The following is an 18,195-nucleotide window of genomic DNA, read 5'->3' on the forward strand; positions in this document are numbered from 1 at the left end:
GGAAGTGGGGGATTTGTGGTGAGTTGTTCATAAAAGACTTAACAGTGGGATAACTACGAAACACTTCACTAATGATTTAGAGTCATATCAAGATAATGACGGCAGAGGATGAGTGAGGTATATATGGAGCCTTTTGTATGGTGTTTTATATACATTATCAGGGGAACATAAATTGATACCACTATGTGCAAAAAACTTTCAGCACCGAGAGGAGAAAACATAAATCTGGTCAGGTGATGACCTAAAATAATTTGTCTGATTTGATAACTTTTGTTTTAAATACATAGAGATAAGCAACTTTTAATTCTGTTATTCCCGATCATTTGTGCAAGGAAAACAGCTGAAAACAACTAGAATAGGTGAAATTTAATCTTATTTTGTTTAAAAGTGAACATTTGTAAACCACATGTACGCCTGGAAACGCAGTGATTCAAAAAACACATTTGATCATTCAGAGTGCACGTTCACCCAGAATTCATGAATCCCGGCCAGCAGACCTTTACACCTGCCTGTCTCTCAGCTGTAAGAGGATGCTGGCTCTGGACAGGACTAAATATTAAAGACACTGGACCTCTTTAGCAGAGCTACTGGGTGCAGATTTATGAGGTAGCAGAGAGGTGCCTGAAAGAAAAATACAGCAGCTAAATCATACCACTCTGTCGCAACGCCAAATTATCTCACTGCGTAAAGCTTACAGAACAATATGCTCCTCATTAGAACCTGTTCGAACATCCTTTTGTTTTGTTTTCTTCCCTGGGGTGAGGTCAACAAGGAAATAAACTCAAGAGTTTCATCAGGAAAAAGATGTCTGCTCCACATAAAACTGAGGCAGAGAGGTTATGTGTGTGTTCATGAGAGGAATACAGGAATGTTTGGTATGTTTGCAGGCTATTAGAGCGACCAGTAATCTCTCCTGACCTCTACCAACTGTGGAGTAACCAGTAAATAAAGATCAAACACGATTTATGCTTAATTTGTTGATTAAAAAGGAAGGGGGGACTCCGGAGTTTGAACAAAAAGTATTATTATGTGCCTGGCGGGGAGGGAAAATCGTTGGAAATTAATCAACTGATTGTTTTAGTGAGTTGTTCCCAAACCCTGGTAACCTGCATTAAGGGCTCGTTTGATAGTTAATCCTGGATCAAGGCGGGACGGACTACAATAGGTAGCTGTCTGTGTGTGTGTGTGTGTGTGTGTGTGTGTGTGTGTGTGTGTGTGTGTGTGTGTGTGTGTGTGTGTGTGAATACTCGGATCACAGCTGTGCCACCTGGCAATTGTAGCCCAGGCCGTGGTGTTGGTACTGGACATTAAACCCTCCTCCCCTCTGTGTTACTGCCGCCTCAGCTAATACTCACAGAGAAAGTGGGGCACAGAGCACAAACTGTGGGAAAGACGACAGCTAAACCTTACTTAATGTAATAATTTGAATTAAGGCTTAAACACAGGACTTACAGACTGTGTGAGAGAATGTGTTGGAGAGCATTAATGTAGCATTAGCTTCAGTTTAGCACATTCCATCATATTGTGGCGACTGAGAAAACATACAATCATGTAACTTGGAGGAGTAAAATTATACAGATGATTTGATAATAAGACTTTGTTAGGTAATTACCAACATATTTATCCAAGTGAAGAAATTATGCATAACAGCATCATGAATAATCATGAAAAAGATGAAGGGAAACCAAAACAATCAAGAGGAAAACCTGTTAAAGGGAGTGGAAATATTCCTACTTGAGTATTTCTTAAAGCTGCAAAATGAGTTTTTAAAGTTATTCTTTAAACATTTTCAGCTTGAATGGATTAAACAGAAACTACCATTACTCTTACCAGGGATGTATGTGTTAAGTCGACGAAATAATTAAACATCACTCACTCATAGACTGTATAAAACATGGACGTAGTTTTGCCATCGTAACCCGTCTGTTTCTGAAACAGAAAATTAAGCACATCGGCAATAGCGGCCAGCGGCAAGGGCTTCGCGTAGAGCCATAGGGTGCCCCTCGGTCACATGACCCTGATCTGTGCCTCTTATTGGGGAAGCTATTGGGGATCTTAATATCCTCTGAACGGCAGGGTTAGAAAAAAATCACCCCCGTACAGTGGGTGCCAGTAGTAAAATTAGCGACTCAGACAGGAGACGTTTTTTGAACCAGGCTGTAAATAGATTAATTTCTGCTTTGAAAATGGCTTTTTCAGCTTGGTGTGTATGTGACTTCCGGTTCTTCTAGTAGCCTCAAGCGAACACTGGAGAAACAGCAGATTTTAACACTTCAGCAATGTCTCATATTCCCAGAAGGGAGGTTGCCGCTTGCACGCACTGCAGTTTGGCAGTATTTGGTCTAAAATATGGAGGCTTATCTGGTTTAACTGATATGTAATGCATAACCATTACAGGAATGTAAACTTTAACCTGCAAGGAGAATCAAGGCTGGTGATGCTAGCTCTGCCAACTGTTAGCACAACTTGGAAAACAAATTTGACCCTGCAATCCCATGTTTAGCCAAACTGTGCCCAGTTTTATTTCCAAAATAGGCTTTGTCGTTGGTGCAGACGTGTGTTTGTGTCTGCTCTCACTGTGGTCCACTCTGCCCAGACGTTGTAATCCCACACCAACAGCTAATCCTCATCCTACAAATAAACAACTCTAAGTTTTAAAGAGGAAATGGAGTTATACGTCTAAAGAGAGGATAAACCCATCCAGGAGAAATTAGAGCCCACGAGGAAGGGGTCTGGTTCAGAGGTGCTGCAGACTGCAACAAAGGTCAGGAATGGTCCACAGGACATGATGTGGCTCAGAGTGATTACTGAGAGGCTGAGAGACAGAGGTGGGATTAAGCTGACAAAGAGGAAGGACAGGTGAGATGCAGGTTACAACAGCACAAACACAATGGAAGGAAGGAAACATTGTTGAGGTTTAGCCAAGATTAAGAGAGCATGGCTGTTTCTCACGTTTTTACTCAAACTCAGGCCTCCTCTTAAGACTTTTTTGTCTATCTCCCTATTTTTCCCCTCTCCTCATCACTCTACCCTCCCTCCTTCAGCCCTCGTCCTCTTCCACTCCATCCCTCCCTCTCCTCTGCCTCTACTTTGTATTAAAACAACATGATCCATGAGGCGGGGAGGGCGACTCGCAGCACCAGTAATTCTAATTAATCCAGCGTGGTAGCACGGCCGCGGCAGGCCCCAAAGCGCTCCCAGTCTATCAGATAGAAATTCATAACTTAATTGAGGTCAGAGCCTCGAGCCGGCAGAACAAAAGTCTCCAGCCAGGACCAGCTAGATCAATAGTAATAAATATCTGACTGGGCGGCCCACGATTGGTGGCCAGAGAGCACACAACAAGTCTGGTTCACGCTGTGTGCATGTGGAGTCTGCAGAGACGTCTGGAGAGAGTCAGAGTGGGGTTTTTGCTTGTTTGCGAGTGAGGGGTGAGCTTTGAAGAGTGAGGACATGCATGCTAAATTGAGTCTGCACATTCTGACATTTTTGAAGGAACAGTTATTATTTCAGCCAGATTGTAAATGTTTGCAAATCCCAACTTTACTATGGGAAGATCTTTCTTTAGCTATTGATCTGTTGATAACATATTATGAGTGGTGCTGATGGACCCAGACTGTTGTTTATCTTTATCTGGAGTAAGACAGTGAATCCATGTCTGGATGACAGACTTTAGCTCCACTAATAAATGCTAACATACTGCTTGTCTCTGAAAAACAGATAAAAGAAATATTCCTTCTGATTTGTTTTAAGAAAAACATCCACATTTTGGAATCAGCTTCTGTAGTGACATAATTGGACCAGTAAATGTGCTCACGTGTTCAATTCAGAATACATTTTGGCTGATAAGAAACAAGACAGTTCAACTGTAGTTCAAACTAGAATAGAATAGAATAGAATAGAATTTAATTGTCATTGTAACCAGTACAACAAAATTGAAGTCACAGCAGCAATCAAGAAAACAAAAGTAAGAAAGTGTATAGAAAGTACAAAAAGGTCCATAAGAAAATAGGTGATGACAGCTTGTCCATCATTCTCCAGTTCAGCCAGCCTCCACCTCCACAGGGTCCAGGACTGAGCTTCTTCAGTCATGCTCCATCTCTGTCTCCTGGATCCTGTCTGCTCACAGCAGGTGAAGCTCTTCCAATGTGGCGTTGGTGTCTGATGTCAGCTCCCTTAGCCATGCCTGTGAATAGCATGACACTACTCTTCCCTCTGGTATTTCCTCTGTTGCTGGGTTAGCACAGCTAGCTTGTCCATCTTATTGGAGATAGATCTTATGTTAATAATAAAGATGGATGGAAGGACAGGTCCATGTCATCACTTCTCAGCTCACACCTGAGAACCAGCACGCCGTCCTCACCTCCTTCTCCTCACCTTGTGGGGAAACATCAGGCCTTACACCAGTTAGCATTGACATGCTACAGGCTGCTGACAGCTGAGTTCACATGTAAACAATGCAGCCATAGTTACATGGAGGATCTCCAGACAAACACAGAAGAAGAAGTAGTAAATATATCACTGAAGCCACAAAAAGTGTGGTGTCCATGACCAACAAATGAGCCATACAAAGTAATGATCCACTCCAAATACAAAGATTAGGAAAAAGAGACGAAAAAATAACAATAAACGGACAAAGAAGAGAGAGCTGCTGCAAAAGGCAGCCATAGCCAACAGGGCGGCGCCTAGCAAGAGAGGAGACAGAGGATAGATAGGATAGAGGATAGAAGAGTGCAGACAGAGTAAACTTAGCAAAGTCTTTTGTGAGGATTGTTAGACTGGCTCTATAGCTCTCAGAAATGGAAAGTTACACCTCCTTATGACATAAAAATGAGACCATAGATAAAAGATAAGTTTGACAATTTCCAAGATGTCCAAGACACTGAACCCCAAACTGTTTCAGGTGACATACTTAGTGGTGTGAATCCATATGAGTGACATAAACTGATACTGATGGTCTGCTGCCATTTCCAGCTCTTCCATTAGATTGTGGATGTGGTGTGAATGGGTGAATGTGATGACTAGTGTAACGAGTCCATTCACCATTTTCCCTTTACAGCCTTTGTTACGTTTACCAAATACCCACAATGAGTGATGAATTTCACTGTTAAAGTCAGCAACACAAGATATTTTTTTGCAATGCACTATCCGTTACATTTATACCAGTACCAACACAAATAAGAAGTTTCCCAATTGTTCTTTAAGAATAACCATTAACACTGAACACATTTAAAATAAGTTATTTAACATCATCCATTCATTACATGTTAAGAGGATGCTATTACATGCAGGTATGCTATTTTACAAGTTGAGCCTATGCAGGTATCCCCCATGCCACTTATATCATCCCATTTTCATGGGTATATATGTGGCATATCCAATTGCTGGTGTTAGTTTAAAAGATATATATATATAGATAAAAGAATTATGAAAAATGGCATTTTCTTGAGTTAAGGCTCAGGTTTCTTGCTAACACAGTTTCATCACAGCATGAAACAGAGCACACTGCTTTGACAGAAACACATGAAAGCCAGGCCTTCTTGATTTCTATCTTGCAGCTATAAACACATTCAAAAATCATCTCTGCTCTTTTTTGATATGCTTCCTTATAGTTACAATAGAGAAAAAAGTAGAAGTTATGCCTTGAGGAGATTACCCCTTTTTATTTATATAAAATAAATATGTGTTGGAGAGCATTAATGTAGCATTAGCTTAAGTTTAGCACATTCCATCATATTATGACGGCTGAGAAAACATACAATCATGTAACTTGGGGGAGTAAAATTATACAAAGGATTTGATAATAAGACTGGACATCAGACTTTGTTAGGTAATTACCAACATATTTATCCAAGTGAAGAAATTATAACATAGCATAACAGCGTCATAAAGAATCATGAAAAAGATGAAGGGAAACCAAAACAATCAAGAGGAAACCTGTTAGAGGGAGTGGAAATGTTCCTACTTGAGTATTTCTTAAAGCTGCAAGATGAGTTTTTAGAGTTATTCTTAAAACATTTTCACCTTAATTACATAAAAAAATATATACTTACTCATATCAGGGATGTATGTGTTAAGTCGACAAAATAATTAAACATCACTCACTGCAGTTTGGCAGTATTTGATCTTAAATATGGAGGCTTGTCTGGGTTAACCGATATATTATGCGTAATCATTACAGGAATGTAAACTTTAACCTGCAAGGAGAGTCAGGGCTGGTGATGCTAGCTCTGCTAACTGTTAGCGCAACTTGGAAAACAAATTTGACTCTGCAATCCCATGTGAGATTACCCCTTTTTATTTCAATTCTTTATGTACAGTTACTGCAAAAACCAAGAAAAAGGTGTGTTACCTTAAAAAAAAAAGCAAAATAAAGAAAAGACAGAAAAGGCTGCATATGAACAGCATCAACAAATAAACAGTCAAACTTCAGCTCAATAAATACAAACTCAAACAATGACTCAACAGTCATCTGTTACCTGGAGAAGTTGATTGTATTGCAGCTCTTTTTTTATTGGATTTCTTTTATTGCATTGTATATTTTAAAGTAGTATCTATTGACTGCTGTTTTGTTTTGATTTGCACTATCCTCTGAGCCTTATGCAGCTGAATTTCATTCAGATGTTCACTGACTGATTTATATTTTATGAAGAACAATCTCACTCTTAAAGAAAACTGTGGTCCATGCTAATTAGTTTGACAATACAGCACCCTGACACGGTGCAGATGTACTGGAAGTGAAACTGGATGGAAAAATGTAGAAAAGCCTTTTTATAATATGGACTACTTTAATTACCAAAAAGCACGAGGCTGCCACTTTTTTCTGAGTAAAACATGTTCAGGACAGCTTCCTAAATAAAGCTTTCCAGGTTTGTGCCAAATTCCTGACTCACAAATCATGAAGCATGTCAGTGAAGATAATTCATTTTCATCAAACTGCACCGAATCATGAGCATTAGCATCTGTCTGACATAGTAAACCTGTATGGTAATTTATAACCTTTCAAACTGACTGCAATATTCAGCAAAAATTAAATATTGCAACTTTTACTCTGGATATTATGCAGCTTTATGTGAGCTTTTTGAGTCCCAGCATGGTCTGCTTTCACTGCAAACAAAGAACACTGAACCCTCTCATCTCTGTCCTCCACTGTGGTGTCAACACCTAGTGTGACAGAAGTGGTCACACACACACAAACACACTCACACACACACCTTGGTGGTTGATTGAAATTCTTCTGGTGGAGGTATTATTACACGTTTGTATCCCTCCCCTTTCCCAGCACAGCCTCCTATAACTAATGGCTCAGTCAAGCCAGTCATAACAAATATCCAGCAAGATTTGTCATAATAGTGTGCGTGCATGTATGTTTGTGTGTGTGTGTGTTTGTAAGTGTGGATTATTTTTTTGAGAATATATATGGTCTTGAAAAGAGAGGCCAGCAAGGTGGGAAAGAAAGAAGGTGGATGGTATCGAAGACTCAAAGAGGAAAAATAGAGAATACAAAAGGGTGGAGCAAACAAAGATATTATATTAATTTCTTTTAGATGATCTACTCTGTTTTTTAAGCTTTACTTAATTAGCCATCTCATTTTTTTGTTGACAGTGTTGACCAGTTATTCCACCTCAAATTTTAAGTGTGTATTTGTTTGCAAAGGTTAGCCGTTTGATGCTACAAGAAAGAGGTTTAACCCTATGATTGATGCAGCGCTGTGTGGAATGGATCACCAGCACAAGGGCCACTTGGCTCTTCATCACCATGAGTGTGAGTTTCACAGCAGCACAGGAAGCTGCAGCAGCCTGTACCCACATGAAGGACCTTAGCAGGTTTAGTTGAATGTCAATGTGTGCTTTTATGTGCAGAAGAGGTGAAAAGTCAATATTTCAACTCCTCAAGCCAGTCTTTACTGTGCAGGCTGCCTCCAAAATGTTAACTATATACATCCAGTTAATTTTGTGTACATGCACTGTGAAAGTGGTTCATGTTTAGCTTTTAAAGTAGAGTAGGGCAGTGTTTCTTTCCCCTGAATGTTTATTTGCTTTCTCTTTTAGAGATTAACATTTACTAAATTGATAAAGGAGAATCTGTCGAGAAGGTCTTTTAAAAGTTACCCATTTCCACACGAGGAGGATTCAGAACTCACACAAATGCAGCTGAACACATCCAGCAAACATGCACCTTGACACTTTACAAGCCCTACTCTTATAGGATTCATATTTAGTGCTCACTGCACATTAGCTGGACTGGATGGAATGAAAGCTGTTGCAGCGCTGTGTTAAAAGGGCCTATCGGACACAGATACAGTTATGAATCTATAATACGAGCACTCAGAAAAGAGCCAACGACTTGACAGTAATAGTGCGGCCTAAAGAGCTATTCCAGCAGGTAACAGTCCTCTTTGCCATCATCAGCTGTTGTTTCTTTCTTATTGGCCACTCTCTGGGCCTTGCCTACACTCAACTATTTGATTTCCATCGTTCTTAACCATCCACATAAATTGTCAGGAGCATTAAAGCTGTCCTCGACCGTTTCAGACAGGGAGGGAGGGGAGCAAGAGAGTGAGAGAGTGAGAGCTGGATACAGACAGCGACGGGAGAGGAGGGGGGAGACGGGGGTGAGGAGAGAGAATAAACAAAGTAAGTGTTTTGCCTTCCATCAGTCTCCCTGCAGTACTCAGCTTTATGAGTCCCTCACTCCAAATGCCTCAGCCGCAGCCCCCCAGCTGCCTGCCCATTGATTTTCATATTACACTCTTTTATGTATTTATTTATTTCATATATTTCTTTTTAAACATCATCGATGAGCCGCAGGAGGACAGACGGGGGCCTCTGATGATGTGGAGTCTCAGTTTTAACCTTTTCCTCCTCTCTGATGGCTTTAATGGACGCTAAGGTATCCCATGGGAACAAGCAGGCAGGGCGATGTGGGGAGGGGGAGGAAGATGTGCATGAAGAAAGCAGGGATTAAGAGAAAGGAGATTCAGAGAAAAGAAGACGTTTCTTTTGTATGGTGGGGCAGAGAAAGGCACAAAAATCTGCCCTGTGTGGGTAAAAGTACGTTTAACCTGTTGAAGGTTATTATACGGCTTGGGTGAGGTTTAAAATAATCCTATTGACTTTTTTTTTACTGAGAGTCGATCTAGTAGAAATAAAGGCTAATATTATAGAAAATATGAGACGCCACCTAGTTTTACTAAAACTGGGTTGTTTTGTTGTCTTTATGAGGACATGATACACCAGGTCTGGGTGCAAGCAGACATCAAGATTGTGCAGCAGCACTCTCAAGGTGTTCTTAGATTTGTTCTTATCTGAGATAATATCTCTCATGAGAAAACTTTACTTGATGCTAGAATTTCCCAAAAGACTGCATAAATGTTTTATTTTTTTGGAAAAAAACAAATTTCTTCTTTAAAAGAACTGGTGACGGATAGACTGATCCAACCTTTAAAGCCCTGATTCCAATACCGAAACCTGGGTTTTAGTACCCCCTGCTACAGATCGAATATGAGACCAGCATTAGTTTTCACATTTCTCTTTTCTTTGATATGAGGATGAGACTAAGAATTATGTTTTGCAGATTAAAGCTTTTTTTAAACTTTTTAAACCAAAATGAAATAAGACTATATTTAAACTCACCGCTGCTTACTTAAATGTAGGTATGTGTGGTCAGTAAATTCCCAGCGCTGTCAACATCCTCAGCAGTTAATAAGTTAGGAATTAAACTTGCACATATTGCCGTCTGAGGTGTTGGTGAAACAAACTTGAAATATGGCAGCTCTGAGTGGTAGAATTGTTTTATCTCTCTGGAAAGACAAAGGTTCAATCCCAGATCTGTCTGTCACGTGCTGAAATGTCAATGCGCAAGATGCTGAACCCCAAATTGCTCCCACTGTTGGTCATGGTGTGTGGATGGGTTTCAATGTGTGAATGCCATCAGAGGTTTAAAAATTATGTCTGAACATTATCTGGCCTAGGGAAATAAAACCTGATTTCAATGAAGTGTCCGATGTAGTGCTGCACGATTATCGCAATCGCAGTCGCAATGTCAGCACATGCAATTACATAATCGCAAAAGAGGTGCGATTGTGCAATTATTTAAAAAAAAAGTGTAAAAAAATGAGCGTGTTTGTGTAAGTGATGTCTGTGTGTCTGTGTGTGTGTGACTGAGTAAGAGAGCGAGCGTGAGATGACTAATCAGTCACTGTTTCACCTGGTCATGTGACTACCTGCCCCCCTGGTACGACAGTTTAATCAGACAAGATGGAGCACAAAGAAGTAAGTGAGGCGCTCATGGCGAAAAGAAACTCTACCTCAGTTATTTGGTGTTATTTTGGTTACCGGTTGAATGACACAGCAAAAAGATGTAATTTCCAAAACATGCTAAGCAAAAGTGGCATAAATGTGCTATTTTGAATACAAACAAAACAGTACTGTTGTGCTGTACATTGTTGTTTGTGTACAGTAAGTTTGGATATTTTGAGAATTATTACACAATTAAAATCCTCAGTAATCCATCTCTTCTTTTTTCTTGATTTTTCTCCATGATAACCAAGCAAGTCTGTAGACTCATGACACAACTTTTTTTATTAAATCGCAAGCACAATCGCAATCGCAATATTGTCCACCTGATCGCCAATCGCACCTTTTCCCCAAATCGTGCAGCACTCGTCTGATGTAAGGTGTGTCATACTTTTTGGCCTCTGGAAAACTCTTACACAATAAGTCATGATAATCCCTGGTATCCTCTGGACCTGTAAGTCACTCAGGTTTCCCCCTATCTGTATTGTTGCTGATGGCCACTTTGGCCATGAGGGGGAAGGGGGATCACTGGAACACCTGAAGGACACTCACAGGGGGTGTGAAGGGCATGTAGTTTGGCGTCAGGCTAATTTGACCGTGGGTGGCAGTGCTCACACACTGAGTGGCAAGGTTACTTCTCCCTGCTCAGAGAGGAGACCCAGATTCAATTAGGGCTGCCCTCGGTCTGCAGATCCTTTTAACTTAGGGGGCCTTCCCAGTACACACGCACACACACATCTAATGGTAAACATTAACACACACAAACAGAATGAGCAAAAAAAAGGCAAGCCCAAATTTATGCTCAGGCCTCCCACAAAATGTTTGATCATCTCCTGCTGCATCTATGGATTTCATAACATAACTTTTTTTTCTTTTAAGTTAAAAACATCAGTTTGCTTGGTTAATTATCTCAAGATAGTTTCTTTGGATGGGAAAATTAAAGCTTCTTTACTAGAGTCATAGAAACGGAAGAATAAGCTGTTTGGCATTGGCAGAGGTTTGGCAAATTTTCCATAGGCGCTTTATATATGTGTATATATTCCCACAAACTCAGCTCGTCTTCTCATCCCACAAATGTGTGTTTTTTACAAATATGACATCATTCAAAAGGGAAATAAACAGTACACATTTACACAACAAAGAAGTGATCTACTAATCTTGCACAACCATTTCTAAAGGATTAAATCACTCTAAGTGAAATTCTTCAAAAATTAAAGAAAGAAAAAGCATTACTGCAGTTTACTCTGTGGACAGCAGAGAGGTAAGAAATATGAGTTTGCTCCCTTTAGTCCATGCTTTGGTTTCAGGTGGACATAGAGATGGAGGACCTTCCTCCTCCTCCTCCTCCTCCTCTGTCATCCTCAGATCTGTGTTCTTCTCTGATTAATGGCACCTGCTCATCATAATGCTATCTGCTTGAATCTGCATACCAATGATCCCAGTCCCCTATCGATTCACCCCTCATCTTTCCCACACACACACACACACACACACCCTGGAGACTGATACACACACACCCCTTCTCTTTCTCCCCCTCCCTCGACCACTGTCATTATAAAAGTCAGCAGCTGCTGCATGCATTGATCATAAATCATAATTGCTTGTCCATTTTTCCCCACTTGTTTAATGTTGCTGTCAGGGACAGTAGGAGGGAGGGAAAGGGAGGAGGCGGGGAAAGCGAGTGACAAAGAAAAGCCCAGAGAAAGTTTCAGAAGAGATCAGAAAAAGATGGATCCAGAAGAATGATAGAGTCGGAGCTTGAGGAAATCATTTACCTGTATGATAACTTTATAATTTTGCTGGCTTTAGTATATTGCCATGTGCTTGTGTGTTTGTTTTCCTTGTTTCGTTGCAAACTCAAATGCCAACCTAAAACACAACCATCTGACCCAGTTTTCCCATCTGGGCAAGAAACTGCATCTACAGATGCAGAACCTTCATCCAGACAGTCAACACTCACTGAGATGTTTGATCAACAAAGTAAAAACAAACGGAACAGCACAAAATGGTTTGCACTCACAAAAAGTGTATTCTGAACACTTAAAACTGAGACAACTGGACAGTTTATAGTTTGAGATGAAGTTGATGAGGCTCACGGATGAGAGGGGAAACGTCTTCACAAACTCTGAACAGTCCAGTTTCCTTGGTTTGGAGCATATGGAATAACTCTGACCTGGATGAGTAAGAGTTTACATGGAATTAGAAAGTGCAGTTCACTACATTACAAAAGAAATGTTGCCCTTAATACAGTTTTTAATTTAAGTTCAATTTTTGACCTAGAGCCCATTTTATTTTATTTTATTTTATTTTATTTTATTTTATTTATTTTATTTTATTTTATTTTATTTACTTTTTATTTATTTAATTTACTTTTTATTTATTTTATTTACTCTTTATTTATTTTATTTTATTTACTTTTATTTAATGTTATTTTTTATTTCTCTAATCTATTTTATTTTATTTTGTTTTGTTTATTTTTTGTTTATTTATTTACTATATTAAAAGTTATTTATTATATTATTATATTATTTATTATATAAATTATATATTACAATTACTATAATGAAAAATACTTGTGAGAAATAAAGGTATATTGCGTTTAAAAAGGTGTATTGCATTATTATTGTATATTACTTTTATGTTAGTTGTTAATTTTGTTTCAAAATAATATTGTCAATAATATCGTTATCAATAGTAATTGTGGGAAAATGTATCATCAAGCAAAATCTTGAGGCTCTGATAAGAGTAGAAAGTAGAAAATAAAGTAGAACAGTGTCCTCTTTGTGAAAATGTTGAGGTTTTGTAAAAGTTTTTGATATACGACGAGATAAAACTCTATAAATTCTTGTACTCACAGCTTCCATCATAACCATTGCAGTTTGTGTTTGATGGGTGTGAAAAGCTCAGTCCATGAACACTTTGCACACACATGCATACTAACTCTCTGTAGTCTCATATGTTACAGCTGACTCCACAGCTGGCAGTGGATTTCGTAGACCTTTCACCTCTACCCACAATCCCTTCCTCAAATCTGTGCGATAGACAAACAGAATATAAATCAGACGGACTCAAATCCAGTTTCTAGCCGAGTGAGACTCCAGGGACTTGTGTCCTATTTGTATCTCTGACTGTGTTAAGTTTCTGCCCCTGATACGCCCTTGATCCGCTCACTTAATGCTGGAAAAAACAGCTGTGTTGAATGCCTGGGGTGTTTTGGTCACGTCCTGACTCGTCTGTCTGTAGACTGACAGAGAGAACGAGTTGGAGCACTATCTGAGAAGGAGCACAACATCTGTGACAGTCTCTTTGTGTGTTTTTCTGCAGATAAACAGAGCAATACAGAAGGGTTTACTTGCTCATAGTAAATCTTTGACAGGTTCCTGCACTCTTTAAGGATCATGTGTGTAAAATGACAGGTTAATTCCAACAGTCATGTGGCTTCTATCTGTCTTTTTCTTTGGATAACATCTTGGTTTTTTTTTGGTAGTTTTTAAAGTAAAACACTTAGGAAGTCAGGCTGTGTACTTCTTTTCACATCTTTGATTTGCTGTCCTTCTCTGCTATCCATCTTGCTTTGCATTGTTCACATGGAAGAAATGATAGATGTTGCAACTTAAATTCAGCAAAAACCTGCAGTTGTACTAATAGATCAATCTCTATCCATGCTGCTCCTAAGCATATTGCTGCACCCCATTAGACTGATACACTCCACAGTGCTGGATCTGGTATTGTGCAAGCAGCTGCTTTTATTGAGCACTCTGCTGACATCCAGCCTGGCTTTTCTGCACAGCACGGCGAAACTTTGGATGACATGTAAAAGCAGGGGGCTTGGTGCGACATGCCTCCGTAATGGGATGGGAACAGGGGTGCACCAGAGAGGTGGAGGGGTTTGCTACGGTAGGCTAACTGCAGGTATATGCGTGGGAGTGGAGGGTTTAGGGGGAGGGGGTGTCTCTTCCAGGCCGCTTCAAAAGCAAATGGAAGACAATCCAATTTCCTGTGATTCCATCAAGCCCTGCGTCCTGGATGCAGGGGCATTAGGGAAGGCTGAGAGGACAGGCCACTGACCCCCTCACATGAACATGCAGGAGGCACGTTCACAATGTATACAGCTTCAACTGCAACTTTTGTATGCAAGTGCAGCTAACTATCCATTTAATTTAAAACAAGATTTGTAACTTGAACATCACATTTTCAAATTACTGTTATTGTGATAAAAGTCCAATTAAAAAAACATATTTCATTTCATTTTATTTACTTTTTTTTTTTTTTTTACAAATGTTAATCACGTTATTTTGGAGTAGGAATGGGTACCTTTCACATTTGAAATGATACGGTACTGATGCCCGATACCTGGCAATCGGTCCCGGTACTCAACGGTACCACTTTTCGGTACTTTTTTGTGTTAATGTGGTAAAAAATATTAATTTCTTTAATAATAAAATATTTCATTTTTCAATTTAATATAATTATTCTACAATATATAACCTTGCAATGCTGTCTTCATGTCCAGCATGGAAAATTACCTACTCTTCCCCTCCCTCACAGTCACAAAGATGCATTTAGGTACCTAGATGTGATACCTTTTGGTTTTACGTGAATCGGTACCCGGTGCTTTTGACAGAATTCGGTCGGTACCTATAAAAGTACCTAATTTGGTACCCATCCCTATTTTGGAGGGTCTGGTATGGCTACTAAATCCCCAAAACATGTCTTTTTCACATTCATACAGCTGAAGTAGGCCAGAATAAGCCTCTGTCTTATCACTGTTAACAATGAAACTGAGACTCACTTGACAAAGATGATTTTGCCTGTTTTAATTTCGCCTTGCCTTCTCTTTTACCTTCACAGGAAACAAAGTCTTATCTGGAAGTTTTTCATCAGCCATGTTTTCAGACCTTAAGGTCTTCGTCAGATGATAGATGATTTGTTCTCTGCTTAGATACGTTGTTTAACTTATTAAGCAGAAAACTGGGCTGTCGCTCTGTTGATTTAGAATTTTACTTTATTCATGTTTCGCACCGAGAAGCAACATTAGTGGATTAATCTTTGTAATACATAAAGTACAACACAATGATGCAGTTTACAAATTAAAACAAATAATCAAGTATGGTTTAACTATTTTGTTACCTCATATTCCTTAGCTGTCATTATTTTGGTGAGGTGTACATTATTTTACTTGAAGTAAGGTTTTCATGCATACCTTTTTCTTGCAGTTGAGTATTTTTCACAGTTTGTGCTATTGGTGCATTAACTTCACATTTACGAGAAACTTAGATTGGTTTCATTCACGCCAGCTTCAGCTCCTCTCTTTTCTCCCTTATATTCTTCTTTGTGGACTGTCAGCCATTCATACTTGCTTTCCAGTGTGTGCGTGTTTGCAGCTTTTGAACAACGAACAGCAGATTAGCGCTGGCGGCAGATTAAGGCTTAAACCCCTTACACTTTAATTATAACTGTATGTATTTATGTGCACCATCGTCTTTTACGTTGCCCCCACTGTAAACATCTGTCACTGTCCCAGCTACCATGTGTGTATGGGTTTGTTTGTGTGCTGTGAAAATAAAGAGAAAATAGTTGGATGTTTTTACTCTGTTGTTCTAAAAAGAAGGGCAAAAATATCTTCGGTGAATGGTGAAATCTTAAAGATCTTTCCATGTATGTAAAGGAGCAGAGTCATTGTGAGAGACAGACACAATGTCCATAACACATCACAGGCTGTGATTCGACTCCCAGACAGACAGCATTGTTGTCCTGGGTTAACTACAGCACGCTTTTCACGCTGGTGGCGATTTGCATCTGTGCTCTGTGATCCACCCAGAGGGAATAGAAAGCTCTAATCCAATCAGCAGGTCCCTGAAGTGCTGCCCCAGAGAGAGAGACATACACACAACAATAGGATCACTCTGCACTGGGACCAGCCAGAGAAGGAGAGACAGGAAGGAGAAGGAAAAAAAGGAGAAGGGATGGAACAGAGGGATTGAACAGGATTAAGATTGAGGAGGAGACAGAACGGAAATGAGCGAGAAAGGTGGATGAGGCAATGAAAAGACAGAAAAAAGGCCACAGAGGAGGGATTGAAGTGAAAATAACGAGGGTTAGGAGGAAGAAAGGTCAGAGGAAGAGGAGGGAGGATGTGGAAGTAACCAAATGGGAAGGTGTGTGAGAAGATCTGCTGTCTGAGGGGCAGAGGTGGAGACACCAATGAATAATTTGAGCAGAACAGTTAGTATAATTTGGGAAGATTTCCCTATCAGTGGCATTTTCAGCACAGTAGGAAATGTCAGTGTGTCTGTCGGCTTTTAATCCGTCTCAGTGTTTAAAACTATTGTACTTGGCTCTTATTCTGAGACTGGAGGCAGCAGTTTGACCATTTATCATCATTATGAGCTGCAAAGGCGGCCTGGACCAGTGATTAAGAACCCAATCTACTGTTGATGAGGCCTGTCATATATTGTGTCTTATTATACCTACACACACACACACACACACACACACACACACACACACACACACACACACACACACACACACACACACACACACACCTGTCCCCAATTCACAGTTCTTACAAGAGTTATATCTCCACCATTGACCCCTGACCTCAGGTATCATTTTTATTGTTCAAAGGACACACACCTACAATCCTCACTTACACACACACACACACACACACACACACACACACACACACACACACACACACACACACACACACACACACACACACACACACACACACACACACACCAGACCACCAGTGATTTCCCCCTCTGATGCTCATTTCCTCTCCCCTCTCCTTTGTCCCTGAACTTACGTGTGTCAGGGCTGATAGTGTCCAAGTTTAATTCATTTAAAGGACAAGGCTTTAAATATTGTGCAGTTCTTTAACCAAACCAACTAGTTAAGAAACATTTAATGTTTTCCTCTCCACAGCATGACAGAGCTCATTCCTTTCTGACATTAACCTCCAGAGTCTATAACACACCATTATAACACCATAGCCCCAAGCACTGGTATTCTGGAGACAATTTATTCATCTTCATAGACGGGTATCTGTAGAATAGAACAGAATAGAATAGAATAGAATAGAATAGAATAGAATAGAACTTTATTTGTCATTGCAATAAGTACAAAGACATTGCAAAAGCCCTTTAGTCAGTGCAAAACAGTGTAAAGTGCAAAATAGCTGCCATGTTCAGGTGCATTGATGCTATAGAGGTAATTGTTATATTGTAATTATATGACAACAAATGAGGCATTTTTAGCCTTTGTTTAGGACCCTTACTGCTGTTGGGTAGAAACTGTCTCTGAACCAGTTAGTCCTTGTGGTGATTGACCTGTTACCGCCTGCCTGACGGTAACAGATTAAACGTGGTGCCCAGGGTGAGGGGTCCTGGGTTATTTTATTTAAGCAGGTGATTTGTAGCTTATCTTACTTAAAACAGAACTTCAGTGCTTAATATAAAAAAAAACCTATCATAGAACTTTTACACAGTTTTCTGGATTGTACCTTAAGTAATTTGTTGTCATTTAATTTTTTTGTCCCATGAATTATACTATTTAACATGCACAAAAGTTTTAATGTAGGAACCACTGGCATGCCCTGCAGTAGACTGGGTTATGTTTCTACTTATACTGCAAACAAAGCAGGGCTCAGGGAAGGAAATCTTGTCTTTGAGTTGATGATAGCGAATTGCTAGCTATGCTAGAATACCTGAAATACTGGTTGTTTCTCCCAGAGGTGTGGTTTGATCCTTAAACATAAACCTTTAATGTAAATCTAATCAGTGTCACTGATCACAGCCTGAAACTTGACCTTTACACTATACAGATTTTGAAAATGATCGCATGGGATTTAAAGTAGCTCCTGAGATGATCAGTTTGCTCCCACAT

The 18,195-nt window shown here is 39.7% G+C and overlaps 1 protein-coding gene across 1 annotated transcript in view; it reads left to right on the forward strand.

The window, feature by feature from the left end:
- acbd6 (acyl-CoA binding domain containing 6) overlaps nt 1-18,195 on the forward strand; it is a 38,665-nt gene that overhangs the window by 15,525 nt on the left and 4,945 nt on the right. The window lies entirely within an intron of this gene.

The sequence above is a fragment of the Halichoeres trimaculatus genome, unplaced genomic scaffold (assembly GCF_033239565.1).
Source record: "Halichoeres trimaculatus isolate MK-OKI-2021-1 unplaced genomic scaffold, fHalTri1.1 fHalTri1_scaffold_4, whole genome shotgun sequence".
NCBI classification, from domain to species: Eukaryota; Metazoa; Chordata; class Actinopteri; order Labriformes; family Labridae; genus Halichoeres; species Halichoeres trimaculatus.